The sequence below is a fragment of the Girardinichthys multiradiatus genome, chromosome 10, assembly GCF_021462225.1.
Source record: "Girardinichthys multiradiatus isolate DD_20200921_A chromosome 10, DD_fGirMul_XY1, whole genome shotgun sequence".
NCBI classification, from domain to species: domain Eukaryota; kingdom Metazoa; phylum Chordata; class Actinopteri; order Cyprinodontiformes; family Goodeidae; genus Girardinichthys; species Girardinichthys multiradiatus.
In genome coordinates, this window is record NC_061803.1 from 16,787,579 (window position 1) to 16,807,256 (window position 19,678).

Sequence of the window (19,678 nt, forward strand, 5' to 3'; positions counted from 1 at the left end):
TTGGAACTATAAAAAACAGCACTGTGCTGTTCAGCGTTCTTCACTTATTTGAACTAGTGGTCTGGGACTCCAAATAAAATAAAAAACTTATCTGCAAAGTTACTATGATTTCTAATAAGACACATATCAAGGCAGATTATGTCAGCGGCTTATAACAAAGCTACATACATTCTGGTAGCCTGTCTCCAGTTGGGAAACAGAAACCTTCGCTTACATTTGCTTCTCTCCTCATCTCTCCATTAACCCCCATCCCACCTCCTGTGAAAGACAGAGTGGAGTGACCAAAATAGCAACAAGACTGTAACAGCCTCAAATGAATTCACCATCCATCTGTGAGCAGATGGGCTTCTTCAGGCTCTTGCTTTTTTTAACGCTTCCTCTTCCTTTTTAGTTTGTCTGAAATCCTTGTAATGCTGAGCCATCTGCTCTTTGTCTGTGATGCCATGTCTCCTGCATCCCAAGTGATGCGATTAGAACACAGGAATAAAAGAGTCTGCTGGATTATTTCAGATTCTACAAAGTTGCAACCTGAAAAATTCCCCATAATACTGAAACCAGAACCAGTTTATACAATCTTGAGATTAAGTTGAATAAAGAGATGCAATATTATGAATTTCTGAAAAAATGCTGTGTGAGGAAAAACAATTTTTTTCTAGCTAGCAATGGAGTGAATTCGGTCTGTTGATAAGACACAGTAATAATATAATAAATAATAAAATAATAAAAACTTAATACAAAAGTAGGGGCATAAATAAGAGTTGTTTACACTGTACAACTGTACAAATTAGTTGCTATATGGCGCCTCAGTGTACGCAATTAGACAGTGAATGTGGCAACTGCTTTGCTCTGACAGATGGATGTCCCTGTCTATAAAGGTGGGTCAAAGAGACAGAAAAAGAAGGTCCCTGTCTCATCTTGTGTCTGGGTATGAATTGGGTTTTGAATTAAATTTGAGAGCATAACCTGAGTGTGAGTGAAATGAGCATAGCAAGTGAGAAGACGATGTGGGGCTCATGTGGTTAATATGATTGTCAGGGAGAGGGGGTTGTGTCAAAGACACTCTCAGATTATTTGAATAAGGAGAATAAGTAGGGGACGGTTCAAAGGTGCCCGGCAGTTTTTGTCATGATAATATGCAGGTTAGCCGATGGTCTGCAGCCAGGCATTGCAAAGAACGATTTACTTGAATTAGGCAGTATGTGACTGTCTTGTTTAAACTGCCTTGCTTCTGTCTTGTGGTTTGTCTGCAGCCAGGCAGTGCAAAGAACGATGGACAGCTTAATGGGACGGAGTTCAAAATTGAAATATCTGATTAGAAAAATAAAGGGTAACATAAACCATAGAAGTAATCAACATGTGTGTGTGTGTCCAATGTTTTTTGGTCTTAAAATTTGGACATGAAAATCAATTCACAATTGTTTGGATAACAAAATACATTCACTGTGGTTACGGAAAAAATTCGACCAAGAACAGTTTATACCTTTTAAATTAGTTCTTGTTCGCTCACTGTTCATTTTTCTCTGTAGTCCAGAGCTAAACTAATAGCCCTATGCATTATGGAGAGCCCACTCAGTAAACGGATGCACACAGTGACTGCACATGGTCAAACACATGCACTTACCCACAAAACCAAAAAAAGCTTCTAACCAGTTCTCCAACCTTCCATTAAGTCAAAAAACACTATTTATCTTTTATTGACCTGTAAAAAATCAAGGGTTCTGCACAATTTCAAAAAAGTCTGGAATAGTAGGAAATTTTGTATTTTCAAGTTTTATTTTCTGCCCAATTGTCTACATGTTGTGTGTATCCATCCATTCAAATGTTCACAATTTTAAATAAATCCATCCATCCTTTTGATGCAAATGTACAAATGCTTTCAGTTACCAGTGAATTTTTTTTTAAAAACTGAAATAGGTGAACATTTGACATAGAACTCAGCTAATTTGAGTCACCAAAAGCGAGGAATTTGTTTGTAAAAAACACAAGTCAGGAGCATAAATTTGGTCAAACTAAACTGGCTTATGTTAAACCCCGCCCCCCATTATTGTGTACACCGCTAATTCAAGAGGCTCTACTGTTCTTTTCCTCTTGCAGTCTCAGTAGACAAGGGGGGGTGGGTTATGCAAAAGGCTGGAGGCAACAACACAGGAAAGACAGGAAGAAGATCTAACTGAGTGTAAAGACAGTCTCTGAGATCTGGGCAGCCTCAGAAGAAGGGACAGAGGATCACAAAGGCGGTGGTGACATAATTATTGGGGGGAGGGTTTATGTGTGTAACTCATGGTAAAACTGAGGCTGAATGGTGAGGCAGTAGAAAGAGTGAAGACAAAAAAGGCAGCATTGCAGATTGGACAAAGACACTACAGGGTGCAGGGGGAATGTGTATTTATACTGCAAAGAGATGTAGCTAAATCATCCAAATATCAACCGCAAACACACTCTTCTCTACCATTACAATCCTGTTGTAGAGACTTTGCCCTGAAGGGGATACGTTGCATAATTCTACAATTTTCATCAAATACCAAGCACATCAATGCAGAAAAAATTTAATTAAAACTGCATGACAAAACCACCATGTTCTCTTCCCTCACTGATGAATAAGAGACTCATTACTCAAAGAAGAAATCAATTATGGAGGAGCAGCAGAAATCCACACCTCAGGTGGGTGAAAATGTTGTTATGTTGTATTTAGTTGTGTGCTCCACAAATCTGACCTTTATGAAAGAGTAGCAAAAGCCAGCCGTTTTTGAAAGATAGTCATTGGATATCCTGCTGGCAGTGTGCCACAAACCATGTAGGGAAAACATAAATCATGTGCAAGAAACCAACATCCGAAATGGAACGTTTGGCCTACATATGTGTCAGAAAACACTGCAAATCACCCTATTCACAGGTTGTTTATCAAAACAGCTCTTTTTTAATGCTGTCATTAGAAGCAGAGCATTTGCAGTACATAAGCCAGTCACTGTTAAAGACCTCGTTTTATTTTCACACCGATGCTATCTGTCAAAGAAAATCAGTGCTTGTATGACTTAAAGTGAAACTAACTAGTGTGCTGAATACTCGGTAAACAAACAAAAAAACATTCTAGAAACACACACACCAATGAGACAAAGGAAGAGGCCTTAATGAGGCAACACTGACCTGGGTCAGAAAAGAACCCCGAGGGCATCTATTATCCCCAAGGACACATCAGAGGCATGATGAAAGCCAGAGGGAGAGTGATGGCACAGATGGGACAGTGAGATAAAATGAGAGTGATCCTGTAATGGCCTATTACAATACCATCAGAAAAATATGCCAAACACTAACTCATTCATAGACACACATTTAAAACCACTTAACCAAGAGAGAATCTCTCTCCTTTCTCTTAAAATACCAGAAGCACAGAATAAACAATAGATAAAAGGATGGATTATTGAAAACCTCCTACATGCGTATGCCAATAGGAAAATCTGGGTAATGATACAACAGAAATGAATGTATTTAATGTTTACAAAATATTATAATGTAAGTTTTTGTAAATCTATTGACCTTCTTATATTTTTTATTTCAGATTCATTTTTTCATATTAGGAATGCTTCAATCGGATGATGAACACAAATAGATGGATTTCAGCTAAAATGGTGACCGGCCAGTTGGACACTTAAAACATAGCTTTTGTACAGACATTTTAACACAATAAAGAAGACTTGTTGTTACATTAAACAAAGGAAATGAATCCAGAGGATAAATAAAAAAATCTAAGAGGATACAAAAACAGAAACTACATTGGTACGTGTGATGATAATACACGATATCACTTGGGAGGGGCTTCAGTGGACAACAAGAAGGCTGACCAAATTACAACAAATGTCTCAATTTTATCCTTTTGACTCTTCCATTTGTCCTAAAACATGTTGGAATTTTGTTCTTCTTTCCCATTGGAAGCATTCCTGTTCCCACTCCTTGCATTTCTTTCTAGGATTAGGTCATTGACAGAGCTATTGTTGATGCTGATTCTGTGTTCCTTTTGTTTTTTCCTGTCCAGTGACTCCTCTCTTATATGTAGAGAGACACATGATTGCAATGTTACGACAGCTTCTAACATGAATAATAAATGACCTTTTACAGCAGGAAGGTTAATTGTATTACACTACAATGTTACAATAAAATGAATAGAAGATTAAACAATATAGCACACATAAGAAGATATTAGTTTTTATTCACACAGTTATTACATTACAGCTCTAATTTACCCCGAATGGAAGTCCTGGGGAAGCGAATCTTCATGTTTTTATGTATGCAAAGAAAAATAACTACTCATTAGATTATAAAGAAATATGATACTTATTAAGTATTTTGTGGCACAAGTATCCTTTATTCACAATAATCAGACAGGGAATGAGCAGGAAGATAAAGGCAGAAGACAAGCAGCAAAGCTCCCAAGGTTGGGAATCAAACCACAATGGCTGCATTGAGCACTAAAAGCTCTACTGCATCATGTGCTGCTGTGAAAATATGCAATAGTTTGTTGGATTTTTTTGGTTCAAATACATTCTGTGTTTTTTGTGGATTTCGAGTACCTGGTCTACAGGTACACCTCAGGAAATTGGAATGTGTTCTGATGAGGCTTATTTGTCAGATTAAAAGTAAGATTATAATCTTAAATGTGTCATGATCCTTGTGTGTGTTGATTTGTATTAGTATTGGTTTTCCGATCATTTCCTTGTTTATTTATGTTTAAAAGACCTTGCCGTATTTAGTAAATTTCTCTGTGTTCATTATTGTTATTTGGGTCTTACTATATAGATTCATTCCTTTGTGTTTAGTTTCTTACTTATTTCTTATGTTCCTTCCTTTGTGCAAATTATTTGTTCTATTTTGTTAGGTACATAGGGTCAACAGTCCAGCTTAACGGCGAGAGTGATAAGATACAAGTGAAAGATACAAAATTCAGTGCTGAGTAGAATATGTGCAGCTACAATACAAGCTTCTTGTGCTTCATTGTCAATTATTATTATGCATGAGATGTATAGGTCAAAAGAACTATTTATTTAATAAAATCCTGTTTTTATTTCCTCTTAAGTTTATATATTTATACTTAATGCTTGTGTGTGCTTGAAACCAAAGTCAAATTCCTTGTTTGTGCACTTAATCTTGGCCAATAAAGCTGATTGGGAAAATGTTTTAAAACTGTGCATTATACACTTATCCATAAAATGCGACCTGAATAAGTGATTTTTGATGAAGACTGTATTGCTGCACCACTGTGAAGAGCAGAATAAGCTGCAAACCTCTAAATAAACAAAAAAAATTGGTAGGTGACTGGAATCAGCTAATTTTACTTGACTGGTCAAAAACTAAACATTCAACCTTTTTTTCCCAATCAGTGAGCAAACCAACCTAGGAGATAACAGGCCATGCTGACATCCCTCTCAGGTGTAGAAGTTGTTTCTAACTAAAGAAGAATAATACTGTAGTTTCTACAGAGAAATGTCAAATGTTCATTCAGGTTACCACCACAGGGAGTAGTAATTCAGCAAATAAGAGGAAACATATGAAAGCAAAGATGCTTTGTTTCATCCTTTTGACAATACCATGACTGTCTGTTATGGAACTGGATTAATAAATGTTGGCATTTAAAGGTCTACTTTGCAGGAAATAAACACAGAGTTAATATTACTAATCACTGTAATCAGGCTAATCACTAATAGAATATGATAAAAATAGTTCAAAATGTCACCTCTGTAATCATGTTGTTTTTCTTTTGAAAATTACAGTTAAATCTTGTTTACTTGCAGAGCTGTGTCACGCTCCCTGCTGTGGTTAACACAATATGTGACTTCCCCCTCTCATCCTAATATAAATACATAATTACCGATCACAGAACCATTTCTTAAGGTTTGTGCATAGCTATAGAAAATGAATATGAATATAGGAAGGAAAATTTAACAATAAGTAAGAGCGTTTCCATTTCTGATATTATGCTAAACATGGATGTTGCTTATTTTAAAATTATCTTGCAGAAATGTTTTTGTGATGTGGGGAACTTCATTTTGAACTGCAAAAAAACTGAAGTTGGTGAGCAATTAAATTTGTTTTAAATGAGTAAACAACATATGCTGTAATTCTTTTTCTTCAGTAAATACTTCAGTCTGAAAACATATAGGATTTTACTGTTACTGTAGATTTCCAGTGCTGCAGAGAGAGACAGCTCTATGACTTTGGGTCATTTCTGAAAAATCCTTGTTTTATTTGACTATAAACGTGTTATTACCATAGATGAGGGATAAATTAACAGTAGAAAATACTATTTTGTTGTTATTTAGAGCTATTAATGCTGTTCATTTGTACAGAAAACAAAATGTATGGAATAAAGTTTTGGTGTCAGGCAGATACAAATCCATAAATAGTAAATTCTTAATGCTAAGTTGCTATTGAAAATCAATTTTAACTATATGACTGGGAAGCATAATTGCAAAATAAACAGTGTGTGCACATCCATCTGCATCTGTGAATTTCAAATGCAGGAGTAAGTTGTCTAACAGAGGAAGTCCAGAAGTTTAAAGATGTGCTAAATGCAAGCTAAGTGATATGAAATGTCTTTCCCAACAGCAGGTGGCAGACAGCTGTGCGTAGTTGGGGAAGGTCTCCAGGCACTTACATAAATATCCTGTGTGTGTGTGTGTGTGTGTGTGTGTGTGTGTGTGTGTGTGTGTGTGTGTGGCTTAAATGGACAGTGACATTTCTTCAAAATGAAGGAGGTTAAATGAGTGTCAGGTCAGTTACTGAGATAAGAAGACATGGAGGAATGAGGCAACCCCACCTTAAATGTCAAAGTCTAGTAGGCTGCTAAAACTTTTGTTCCACTAAATGAGGATATATGTTAAACATTCTTCTTTCTTTGATGCAGTGCTTTAGCAAAATGTTTGCATAATCAGAATTCCCTCACTGACTATATAAGGTTGAATCCCCATGAAGCAAACACCTCTACCCAAATTTTAATGAAACAGCCTAAACTCACTGTCTTGCTTCTTCACTTTTTGTTCCACTGATGTACTTGATTGTATATACCAGGGACCAGGACCTTTTCCAGAACGGCCTACTCAACTGAGCCGGCACACAGAACTGTCAAGCTGTCCTCTGCATTTGTCACACAATCTTAGGGGTGAACGGATGGCAGGTCATTCAAAGAGAGTTCAAGGAATGGCCTTATTGTAACAGGGATAGATGATAACAAATTCAGCTACAAACTTTGTTGAAATATTTTTGACATACCAATTAGATGGCCACTACCCTGCATGGTAGGACACTGAGTCTTTTGTTATAGTATTTAAAACTTTGTCTTCTTGGGCAAGTGGATGACTGCCTAATCTTTTGAAATACAGTAAAGGCTTTAACACAGTACTCTACTTGGTCTGGTTTAGCACTTTTAAATTTATATAAACCCTACTTTAAAGATATATAAAACCTGGCATTTCTTTTATGATGTCCTGATGCAGCATTCCTTCTTACTATGTTTTAAAAACATATTATGCATTCCTTGGTAATGATGGATTTCCAAAGCTTGAAATCCACCACTCTATACAACGTTTACAAGCTTCTTCATTAGGTACACCTGTTCAATAACTTGTTTACGTAAACTGCTAACACCCAATCTCATGGGAGCTGCTCAATGCTGAGACCTAAAATATGGAAAAATAGGGATTAACATGACTTTGAATGTAGCATGGATGTTTTTTAGATTATAAGGTCAGAATTTGGAGTTAAAAACATCAAATCATGGAAATATCCTATCTTGTATCAATGGTTCATACTGATGTTGGTGGTATAATGGTTTGGGGGATATTTTATTGGCACACTTTGTGCTTTAAGTATTGATGCTCACCCTCTTAATCTCCTTACAGTGTAACAGATGTGTCACCATCAAATCTTCAAACTGCATGATATAATTATGTCAATATGAACCATTTTTTAGCAATGTTTCTGACTGCTTTTGGTACCATTACGTATTAGGGCGATTCTAAAGACAAAAGGGGGTCCGGCCCGTTATTGTCATGCTGTACCTAATTAAGCGACTTGTGAGTGCATGTTACATTTGCAATGCACAGCTTTTCGGTACAACACATTTGTATAGACAGTGCACTGAATTGTCCTGAATGAAGCTATTGGTGCTTTCTGCAAAGTAACATCAAAGCAAGCAATAAAGAAGAAAAGATATCAGGTATGAACCCACAGGTAGACCACTTACAAAGTTGGTAACCTACAAATTCTTCTATGATAGTCAGTTTTTGCAAGCTAGATTTTATGTCATTACTGGATTTAGAAACAGAATATTCTTAGATATTTTTTTCTTTAATAACATAAATTTCAGTGTCTTTCTTTAAGAGCTTGATCCAGAACCAAATCTTAAAAGTTGAACAGCTGAAAGCTGGTGAGATTACATTCAGGGGCATCAACTTTTTGCAAGCAACCAAGCAAAACTCACTGAAGACAGGAGCTCAGAATAGATGTATAATGATATTTAAGGCTGAAACTACACTGTGATTAAAGTTAAAAACAAAACCAAAAAAAGAGCTGAAAGGCCAACAAAAAATAGACACATTTTTGGTGCATTAGTATGGACATGGTATCAGGTGCATTGTTCAATAATTTGATGTTGATAAATGGCATTTATACACTCAGTCTGCACCATGATTAATGGAAATGAACATTGCTTGTGATGTTCCTGCAAAATTCCTTTCTGTTACATTGTGACAGACATTGTAACAGTGGTTTTCTGTCCATAAGGTTTCTCAGCGTTGTTTATACTGGTACTCTTCTGGAGTACCAGTTCAGAAATAGTTTTCTACACAGACACACAGTGAAATAGTGACTTGGCAATGATTTGCATGGAAGTAAGTTGATTATTACAAAGTTTGGCAGGTTTAGTAAACTTCATGCTGGCTACAGGCTGTGCTCCATTTGCTTGTGGTTGTCTATTGTAAATCTATTGGAACACCCACTAAAGCTGGGATTTGAAAGTAAAAAATGCAATAAGGCAACTGCATGTACTGTATGAAATGTAATAATAGGTGAAGTAATTACTTTTTGGTTTTGCACTTTTTATGTCATTAAATCAGTTGGACATAAAATACTGTAGAACTTCTGTTAGTGAAGATTAGAGCTGCCCAATATATCGAATCATAAGTTTCAACGCAATATCATTATGCACAATATCCCAATTGCAAAGGGCTCCTTGGATACCATATTTGATAGGGTATTATAAGTTTATTGGTATTCATTTAGGCTCTGCATGACAGTAGTATATTTAGCCTGTTGGATGGACACTCACTACCACTGATCCCAGCGTTTAGAGAAAAATATGCTAAATCCTGAATGGTGATCACAAAACAGAAGAGTTAGGGACATGTGGGTTAACTATCACAGATGACATCACAGAAAATTCACTGATACTATTGCAACTGCATGTTTTCTATAAATTTAGCAGCCCAAGAAAAGATATTGCCACAGTATTTGAAAGTCACACAAAAACATTATTATCTGCTTGTATTTGCTAATGGGAGTTAGCAACAATGAGCAAAAATTGTTCTGTTATTCTGGCTTTTAAAGCAAAAGGAATATAGTTATAATCTATAATAAATACTGAACTTAGATTGGAAGTAAAAGAAGGCCTTGGTTGGATAGACTCAATGCGCTGTTGGTCGGTAAAACGTAAAATAAACAAAAAAACAAGACCTTTGTTTAGTCGCTTTAGCTTATGAAGATTTTCTTTTCAGTTTCTTTAGAAAAAAAGCTATTTCTTGTCCCAAAAAATCTTGGTGAACCATGCTTACACTGACATATCAGGAGTGCAACAAAGCCCTTTTTTTTTTTTTTCTTGATACCCTCTCTGACGTCGATGCCGGAGACCCTTCCCTCGCTCAGGGAAGTCAAGGGGTCATGATGCTGATGCTACACCCCCACAACAAAGGAAACCCAACCCCCCAGCTTCCAGGGAAGAGCAGGTTTCATTGTTGTTTACACTGGAGGGGAATGTGGCTGCATGAATCTACTTGTCCCACTTTGTGGAGCTTTGAAAAATGGGCAAATGTTGATCTGACCTGCTTAATTTCTCAGTGACCTGAGCTACTACAGCAAATGCAATAAACATCTCCATTACTGTGGATAATCAAAAAATGGAGTGGTGTGAACACTGTCTGACTGAATGTTATCAGATCAGCATGAGGGTTGCAGAATCCCTTATTAGTAATGACCTCTCCAATCTATCTAATCAAGTGGTGATAACTGGCTTCGAGTACTATCGAGACAGATTGGAGTTAATGACCTTGTGGAAAGCCACAGGGAAAATCATGATTGCATTGTGTATGCATGTATGACTCGAACAGGAAGCACAGAAAAAAAAGTCTGTTCTGGAGAAGCTCAGCTGAGGTGAATAGCTGATTTAACAATGAGTTACCCAGCCATCAATGCACACAGAGGGAGGCTGAGGTGGGACAAAGAGCATGGGAATCAGAAGTGACAGATTTAAGATTGATTTTCTTGTGGAGGAGGCTACAGGAGTTGGTAAATTTCCATTGCAATCAGGGAGGCTGATAGGTGAAAGGATAATAGATTTTTAGCTGTTGGCACAAATAATGTTCCATTTGCTATCGAGCAGGCTGAGCAAAAGTACAACAAATTACCACAGTTTGAGCAATTAGTTGGTAAATCAAAAAAATCTTGAAGAAGAAATTCTGCCGATAAAGGAATGCTAATTTTATTTAATAAGGAAACAGATTTTTACTTTAGTGAGAAATAAAGATACATAAATGGATCTGATGGAATCATTGAAATTGGTTGAGGGAGGTCTGACATTAGCATACAGAAAAGGGAATGAAATGATGATCCAGGCAAAAAAAAACACAAAAGTGAAAGAAAACAAAACAGAAGTCTGGAAATCCAGATTGTCTGGACGCACTCGGCTGAGCAACTTTCTTCAGAAAATAATAATATGAAAAATCTCTGAGGCAGAACAATCAAGCATATTAAGAGAGTGTGTTTGCTCCTCTAATTGAATAGTACTATACATCTGTGGGTTGTTCATTTATCTCACATCCTTCTAAGTTGCATGAATCACAAGACAGAAGTTTTCTACAGAGTGGTGTCTGAGGTGGACATTTCTTTGTTCTGGGTACAGAAGGCATGAGTTCAAGTAAAGGTATGTTAACTATGCCAGTCGCAGGTCTGAGGAAAGATTTATGACACAATCTGGGGCATGTGAAAGGGTTAGTATGGTTTTACTGCTCTTTATTAAACATTGTTTACACATAGTGGACAGTGCTGATCTTTTTCATTAAATGGTTTTGTTTACAATAGATGTTATGCTGGCTGAAAGTTTTTAAAGTTTTCTTTTGGACTCAGTGAGTTTTTTAATTGTTTTCAGTGATTCAAATGCTTACAATGACTCATAAGGCTAATGATACCCACTTAACAATTCAACATTTTCATGTCAGATCCAGATAGTTTAAGGAAAACAATAAATGGTTTTTCAAACCTTTTTTTTATTTTTGCAGCATTACCTTCCGCTGCACTTCCAAGTGCTAGTCTTTTGGTGCATGTCTCTACTGGCTGTACTCATCTAAAACATTTTGCCATTTTTTCTCAGGAAATTGACACAAGCTCAGTCAGAATGGATGGATAGCATCAGTGAGTGTAATTTTTAAAGTATTGCTACCGATTCTAAATTAGATTTAGACCATGACTTTGACTAGGTCATTATAACACATAAATATCCTTGGATCTTCCATATTCCATTGCAGTTCTGGCTGTATGTTTAGTGGTTGTTGTTGTCCTAAAAGGTGTAACTTTTGCTCCTTGCAACTCTTACCACTTTCAATTTCCCAACTGTAAAAATTACATCCCTACAGCATGATGCCCATACTGGTTTCAGGGTGTTTTCCACCACACTTAGGGTTTTGCATGTTCAGTTCAGTTTTGGTCTTGTCTGACCAGAGCCCCTTCTTCCACCTTTGCTGTGTGCTCTACACATGGCTTATGGAAAACTTTAAATTTAACTTTGAATGGCTTGTTTCAACAACAGCTTTATTCTTGTTCCTGTTCAATAAAAATCGGGAGGGCATTGCTTATTTTTGGCCTCCTGAAATATTCTTCTATTGGAGCTGTGGATTTTTTTTTGTTAAGGTAGATGACCATGTCTTGGTAGGTTTGCAGTTGTACTATTGCTTTCCATTGGTTGCCCTGGACTCTATATGTGTATCGGAGAATACAAGTGTACGCCACTATTTTTGGATTTCTACTTATAATAAAGGTTGAAGAACAATGTACCATCCTCCTTTTGCATCACAATTATGCACTACTTTGTGTTCATCTATCACACAAAATCTCAATAAAACACATTGTAGTTTGTGGCTTTAATGTGTCTTTTCTATATGTCTTTAAAGTAAAGTAAGTCAACCCTTTGCTGGGCCTTTTCCGCAGCTTCTTACACACAATCTGTTTAAGATTATTTTGTCTGCTGCTTGTCCACTTCTTTCATTTTATAAGCACACCTCACAAAACATGCCCTGATGGTCAGATACAAAGACTGGACAAAAAAAACAGTAAAAAAAATCAAAACTGCAAAATCTTCAGAAAATCTGGAGAAGCTGAAAGGCTAGACTTTAAAGGTCAATAAGGTTGTCCTACTCCTTTTTTGCACCCAATCAAATGTGTTCGCATTACAATGAATTAGTTAATTTTAACATGACATATCTGTATTAGCTGAATGTGAAACTCTTTAATCTCTGGGGACAATCACAAACTGAAGATCAAAGATTATTCCAAGCTAGAACAATTACTAATACAGTTAAACTGAGATTAGTTTTTATTGGAGACGTTGACATTTGCAGCTAATAATATTTTAATCCGATGATGTAACACCTAGCAGTTTAAACTATTTTTATTCACACTGAATTGCAGGAAACTATTCTTATATAAGATCCTTCAGCAGTTTTACCAAGTTTTGTTTCCATCCACTTAATGTCTTCATCCTAGACCTTCAATATTAGTTAAATACTATACTAAAAATCACAAAGTCACCAATTAATTTGTTTTAGAAACTACTTAAATAGCACCAAGAGTTACATTATAAAATGGGTTTGTTGGTCTGTCATGAGCAAAAATGTATGCCTGATTCACAAAGCAGAAAGTGGAGAGAGAACAGAGAAGTCAGATGGACACAGACCTTCTGACCTACACATGATGCCTGCCTCAACACACTCACACAAAAAATCCAGAATGAACTAGGCCTCTATCCTATTTTTGGATAAGCGTTTTTCCTTTTTTGTCCTCTTTCTATCCTCTAGGCTTCTGCACTGGAAGTGATGAAGCAGAAAAATATATTTCCATATCTGACAGATCTGGTGGAGAGGGATTGAAACATGAGAGGGAGAGAAACGTATTCTTTGCACAAAACAATTATCATCGGCGAACATGATTTAGGTTTTCCTGAAGTAACCAAACTTACAACTTGTAGAACAACAAATAATCCACTACAGCAGTTTATGTGTGATGGTATGAGAGTGGTTTAGAAACAAAGCTGCTTTTTCTTCAGAACTGGTCAGTCAGCAGGATGAAATTCCCCTAAATATGTGACTGGTAGAAGAAAAGAGGGAATACCCTGATTAATGTCAGAAGACAAAAATTAGAGAATGCAGATGTTGCATTACTGACATCACTGACTTAAAGAGTAAAAACTAGACACACATGCACACATAGTCAGACAAAGAACAGTGGAGGACCTTAACCTCTGAAATTCCTTCAAATTTCATGGATAGAAGCCAAAACAGGAACTTTTGCAAACATTACAATTGGGTAATTACAATTCCTCTGACAGAGCATGTGTTCTGGGTTGTAGCCATCGCTCAGTTGCTCAATACAATCCACACAGGCAGCCAAACAAACCTTAACTCAGCAGTTTATGTACAACAGAATGAACTCAACATTAGACGAGTGAGTTGAAGATTATGCGTGACTCCATTACACTGAATTATTTACCAATAAACAATGCAGAAACTCATCTAGGCTACAGTTAGTCACTTTGGAGAAAAACACAAAAATGGAATGACCACCAATGTCACGTTTAATAGTATACAATAAGATGCAAGTCAGGTCATAAAAACAAAACTGTTTAACACATAGCACAGGGATTTTCTGTGCATGAACAACACAAAAAGGGCTTAACTGAGGGACAGAGGGTAAATTATACAGGTCCTTCTCAAAAAATTAGCATATTGTGATAAAGTTCATTATTTTCTATAATGTAATGATGAAAATTTAACATTCATATATTTTAGATTCATTGCACACTGACTGAAATATTTCAGGTCTTTTATTGTCTTAATACGGATGATTTTGGCATACAGCTCATGAAAACCCAAAATTCCTATCTCACAAAATTAGCATATCATTAAAAGGGTCTCTAAACGAGCTATGAACCTAATCATCTGAATCAACGAGTTAACTCTAAACACCTGCAAAAGATTCCTGAGGCCTTTAAAACTCCCAGCCTGGTTCATCACTCAAAACCCCAATCATGGGTAAGACTGCCGACCTGACTGCTGTCCAGAAGGCCACTATTGACACCCTCAAGCAAGAGGGTAAGACACAGAAAGAAATTTCTGAACGAATAGGCTGTTCCCAGAGTGCTGTATCAAGGCACCTCAGTGGGAAGTCTGTGGGAAGGAAAAAGTGTTGCAGAAAATGCTGCACAACGAGAAGAGTTGACCGGACCCTGAGGAAGATTGTGGAGAAGGGCCGATTCCAGACCTTGGGGGACCTGCGGAAGCAGTGGACTGAGTCTGGAGTAGAAACATCCAGAGCCACCGTGCACAGGCGTGTGCAGGAAATGTGCTACAGGTGCCGCATTCCCCAGGTCAAGCCACTTTTGAACCAGAAACAGCGGCAGAAGCGCCTGACCGGGGCTACAGAGAAGCAGCACTGGACTGTTGCTCAGTGGTCCAAAGTACTTTTTTCAGATGAAAGCAAATTCTGCATGTCATTCGGAAATCAAGGTGCCAGAGTCTGGAGGAAGACTGGGGAGAAGGAAATGCCAAAATGCCAGAAGTCCAGTGTCAAGTACCCACAGTCAGTGATGGTCTGGGGTGCCGTGTCAGCTGCTGATGTTGGTCCACTGTGTTTTATCAAGGGCAGGGTCAATGCAGCTAGCTATCAGGAGATTTTGGAGCACTTCATGCTTCCATCTGCTGAAAAGCTTTATGGAGATGAAGATTTCATTTTTCAGCACAACCTGGCACCTGCTCACAGTGCCAAAACCACTGGTAAATGGTTTACTGACCATGGTATCACGGTGCTCAATTGGCCTGCCAACTCTCCTAACCTGAACCCCATAGAGAATCTGTGGGATATTGTGAAGAGAACGTTGAGAGACTCAAGACCCAACACTCTGGATGAGCTAAAGGCCGCTATCGAAGCATCCTGGGCCTCCATAAGACCTCAGCAGTGCCACAGGCTGATTGCCTCCATGCCACGCCGCATTGAAGCAGTCAGTTCTGCCAAAGGATTCCCGACCAAGTATTGAGTGCATAACTGTACATGATTATTTGAAGGTTGACGTTTTTTGTATTAAAAACACTTTTCTTTAATTGGTCAGATGAAATATGCTAATTTTGTGAGATAGGAATTTTGGGTTTTCATGAGCTGTATGCCACAATCATCCGTATTAAGACAATAAAAGACCTGAAATATTTCAGTTAGTGTGCAATGAATCTAAAATATATGAATGTTAAATTTTCATTATGACATTATGGAAAATAATGAACTTTATCACAATATGCTAATTTTTTGAGAAGGACCTGTATATGGGTTTCAACATTCTTTGCAAATCATATCCTTGAATCTGTGGCATGCTTATGAATTCAGCCCCTACTAATTCAATACTTTGTAGAACCACCTTTTCTGCATGTATCGCCATAAGTCTTAGTATGTTTCTATTACATTTGCAAAATATCTGAAGCTAAATCACATTTAAGAGAGCAAGTTTCAAGTATTGTTATTGTTATTCGCCGTCAAGATGGCGTCGCAGATGGTCGCCTCGGCGTGTTGTTGCGCATTGTTTTGTTTTGTTTTTTGCTTTAAAACGGTCTTCTGTGATGGTACCCGGAGCTCTCTCACCAGAGAAGAACTCATGAACATCAGGGCTACTACACCAGAGGAGTTATTTCCAACTTTTCTGCCTACTGCTCTGGAATTTTTGGACATTCTGGTCAAAGGTGCGCTCACCTTTGTTCACGCGATGAAACGCCGGAAGAGAGGGAAACGGGCTGGGGTGCTGGTACGTCTTCGCCAGCGTGGACTATGAACACGTTACCTGGAATATTTCTCTCTAACGTGCGCTCACTTCCCAACAAAATTGAGGAACTACAACTGTTGTTGGGGAAAAACAGGGACTTTTATTCATCGGCAGTTTTGTGCTTCACGGAGACGTGGCTGTGTGGATTGATACCGGACTCTGCGCTGCAGCTGGCAGGATTCCAGCTCTACAGAGCAGACAGAGACACGGAACTCTCCGGCAAAGCGAAAGGTGGAGGAATCTGTTTTTACCTCAACAGTGGTTGGTGCAATAACGTGACAGTGATTCAGCAGCACTGTTCTCCAGACCTGGAATCCTTCATCATAAACTGTAAGCCTTTCTATTCCCCCCGTGAGTTCGCTTCGTTCATCCTGGTCGGTGTTTACATCCCGCCGCAAGCTAACGTGCAGGTCATACAGCGCATGCTCGCCGACCAGATACTGAGTGTGGAGCGGACCAACCCGGACTCCTTAGTAATCGTCGTTGGCGACTTTAACAAAGGTAATCTGACCCACGAACTCCCCAAATATAGACAGTTTATAAAATGTCCGACCAGAGAGGACAACATTCTGGATCACTGTTACACCACCATCAGAGACGCTTATCACGCCGTCCCACGTGCTGCACTGGGCCAATCCGACCACATCATAGTCCACCTGATTCCTGCATACAGGCAGAAACTAAAGCTCTGCAAACCTGTTGTGAGGACGACAAGGAAGTGGAGCAGTGAGGCTGTGGAGAATCTCCAGGCGTGTTTAGGCTGTACAGACTGGGATGTGTTCAGGACTACTACCAACAGTTTGGACGAGTACACAGAGGCTGTGACTTCCTACATCAGCTTCTGTGAGGACAGCTGTGTACCATCATGCACCAGGGTGAGTTACAACAACGACAAACCCTGGTTCACAGCTAAACTCAGAAGGTTAAGACTGGATAAGGAAGAGGCCTTCAGGAGTGGGGACAAAGACATATACAGAGAGGCAAAGTACAAGTTTGGCAAGGCAGTGAAAGAGGCCAAACGACTGTACTCTGAGAAGCTCCAAAACCAGTTCTCAGCCAACGACTCTGCGTCTGTCTGGAAAGGGCTCAAGCAAATCACCAACTACAAGCCGAAAGCCCCCCACTCCATCAACGACCGACGCCTCGCCAACGACCTGAACGAGTTCTACTGCCGCTTTGAAAGACAAAGGGACAGTCCTGCAACCATCCCCCACGACGCCCCCCAACAGCTGCAGCCACAATCCACCACCCCCACCTCCCCAACCTCAAGAGGGGCCTTGGCACCTCCAACCCCCACCCTGAAGTTCCCCCCCACCAGCCCCCTACCCACGCCGAGGACGGCTCTTTCCATCCAGGAGAGGGACGTCAACAAACTCTTCAGGAGACAGAACCCCCGGAAAGCTGCTGGTCCGGATTCTGTCTCACCAGCCAGCCTGAAGCACTGCGCTGATCAGGATCATCGTCCCTGTTCCCAAGAAGCCAAGGACCACAGGGCTTAATGACTTCAGACCCGTCGCCCTGACCTCTGTGGTGATGAAGTTCTTTGAGCGCCTTGTGCTCTCACACCTAAAAGACATCACCGACCCCCTCCTGGACCCCCTGCAGTTTGCCTACAGAGCCAACAGGTCTGTAGATTATGCAGTCAACTTAGCCCTTCACTCCATCCTCCGGCACCTGGACTCCACAGGAACCTATGCCAGGATCCTGTTTGTGGATTTCAGCTCTGCCTTCAACACCATCGTCCCAGTTCTGCTACAGGAGAAGCTCTCCCAGCTGAGCGTGCCCGACTCCACCTGCAGGTGGATCACTGACTTCCTGTCTGACAGGAAGCAGCGCGTGAGGCTGGGGAAGCACGTCTCTGACTCCCTGACCATCAGCACCGGTTCCCCCCAAGGCTGTGTTCTCTCTCCTCTGCTCTTCTCCCTGTACACCAACAGCTGCACCTCCAGTCACCTGTCTGTCAAGCTTCTGAAGTTTGCGGACGACACCACCCTGATCGGACTCATCTCTGATGGTGATGAGTCCGCGTACAGATGGGAGGTGGACCATCTGTTGGACTGGTGCAGCCAGAACAACCTTGAGCTCAACGCTCTAAAGACAGTGGAGATGGTTGTGAACTTCAGGCAGAACCCAGCACCACCTGCCCCCATCACCCTCTGTGACTCCACAATTGACACTGTGGAATCTTTCCGCTTCCTGGGAACCATCATCTCCCAGGATCTCAAGTGGGAGCCAAACATCAGCTCCCTCATCAAGAAAGCCCAGCAGAGGATGTTCTTCCTGTGGCAGCTGAAGAAATTCAACCTGCCAAAGACTATGATGGTGCACTTCTACACAGCCATCATTGAGTCCATCCTCACCTCCTCCATCACCATCTGGTACGCCGCTGCTACAGCCAAGGATAAGGGCAGGCTGCAGCGTGTCATTCGGTCTGCTGAGAAGGTGATTGGCTGCAGTCTACTGTCACTCCAGAAACTGTACACCTCCAGGACCCTGAAGCGGGCAGGGAAGATTCTGGCTGATCCCTCCCACCCCGGTCACAGACTCTTTGAGACTCTCCCCTCTGGCAGGAGACTGCGGTCCATCCGGACCAAAACCTCACGCCACAAGAACAGTTTTTTCCCATCTGCCACCAGCCTTGTTAACAAAGCCCGGAAACCACACTGACACTCTCCCTTTACCCCACACCCCCCCTTTTTTTGCTGACAGGACACCTGTAACCTGTAACTCTATGCGTTACATTAACGCTCAGCATGGACTCCTGCTTTACTTGCACTGCCATACTTGCACAATGATCACCTGCACTGTTGTATTGCTCTTGCATCTTATACTGCTCTATATTTACTCTCACTCACTTAAAACTGTGCACATATATTTATATTATATTGTAGGTATGTTTATACTGTTTAATTTGTACTGTATTGCACCGACTACGCCAAAACAAATTCCTAGTATGTCCAAAAACGTACTTGGCAATAAAGCTTTTCTGATTCTGATTCTGATTGCCCTGTATTTTAACGCCATTCATTTTCCATTCAATTCTGATCAGGCTGTGCTAAAGAAAAGCATTCCCACAGCATGTTGCTGTCACCACTAATTTCTATGGTGAGGATGGTGTGTTCAGGGTGACATGCAGTATTGGTCAATAAAAGGAAAATTTTGAAATTACATGACCTACAACTGATCTGTCAACTGATCTCAACTCCCCAACATTGGCTTATCCTCTGATTAACGTATCAGTGTAGGTGGATTGTACTTTATCAAACCTCTGAGGCCCTTAAAGGGCAGCTGTGTTTATTTATACCTATACACTAAATAGGTGATTTTATATGGCAATTGGTTGAA

The 19,678-nt window shown here is 39.7% G+C and overlaps 1 protein-coding gene across 2 annotated transcripts in view; it reads right to left on the bottom strand.

Annotated features, from left to right (window-relative positions):
- The window catches only part of ttyh2 (tweety family member 2), a 105,954-nt gene that overhangs the window by 79,938 nt on the left and 6,338 nt on the right, over nucleotides 1-19,678 (bottom strand). The window lies entirely within an intron of this gene.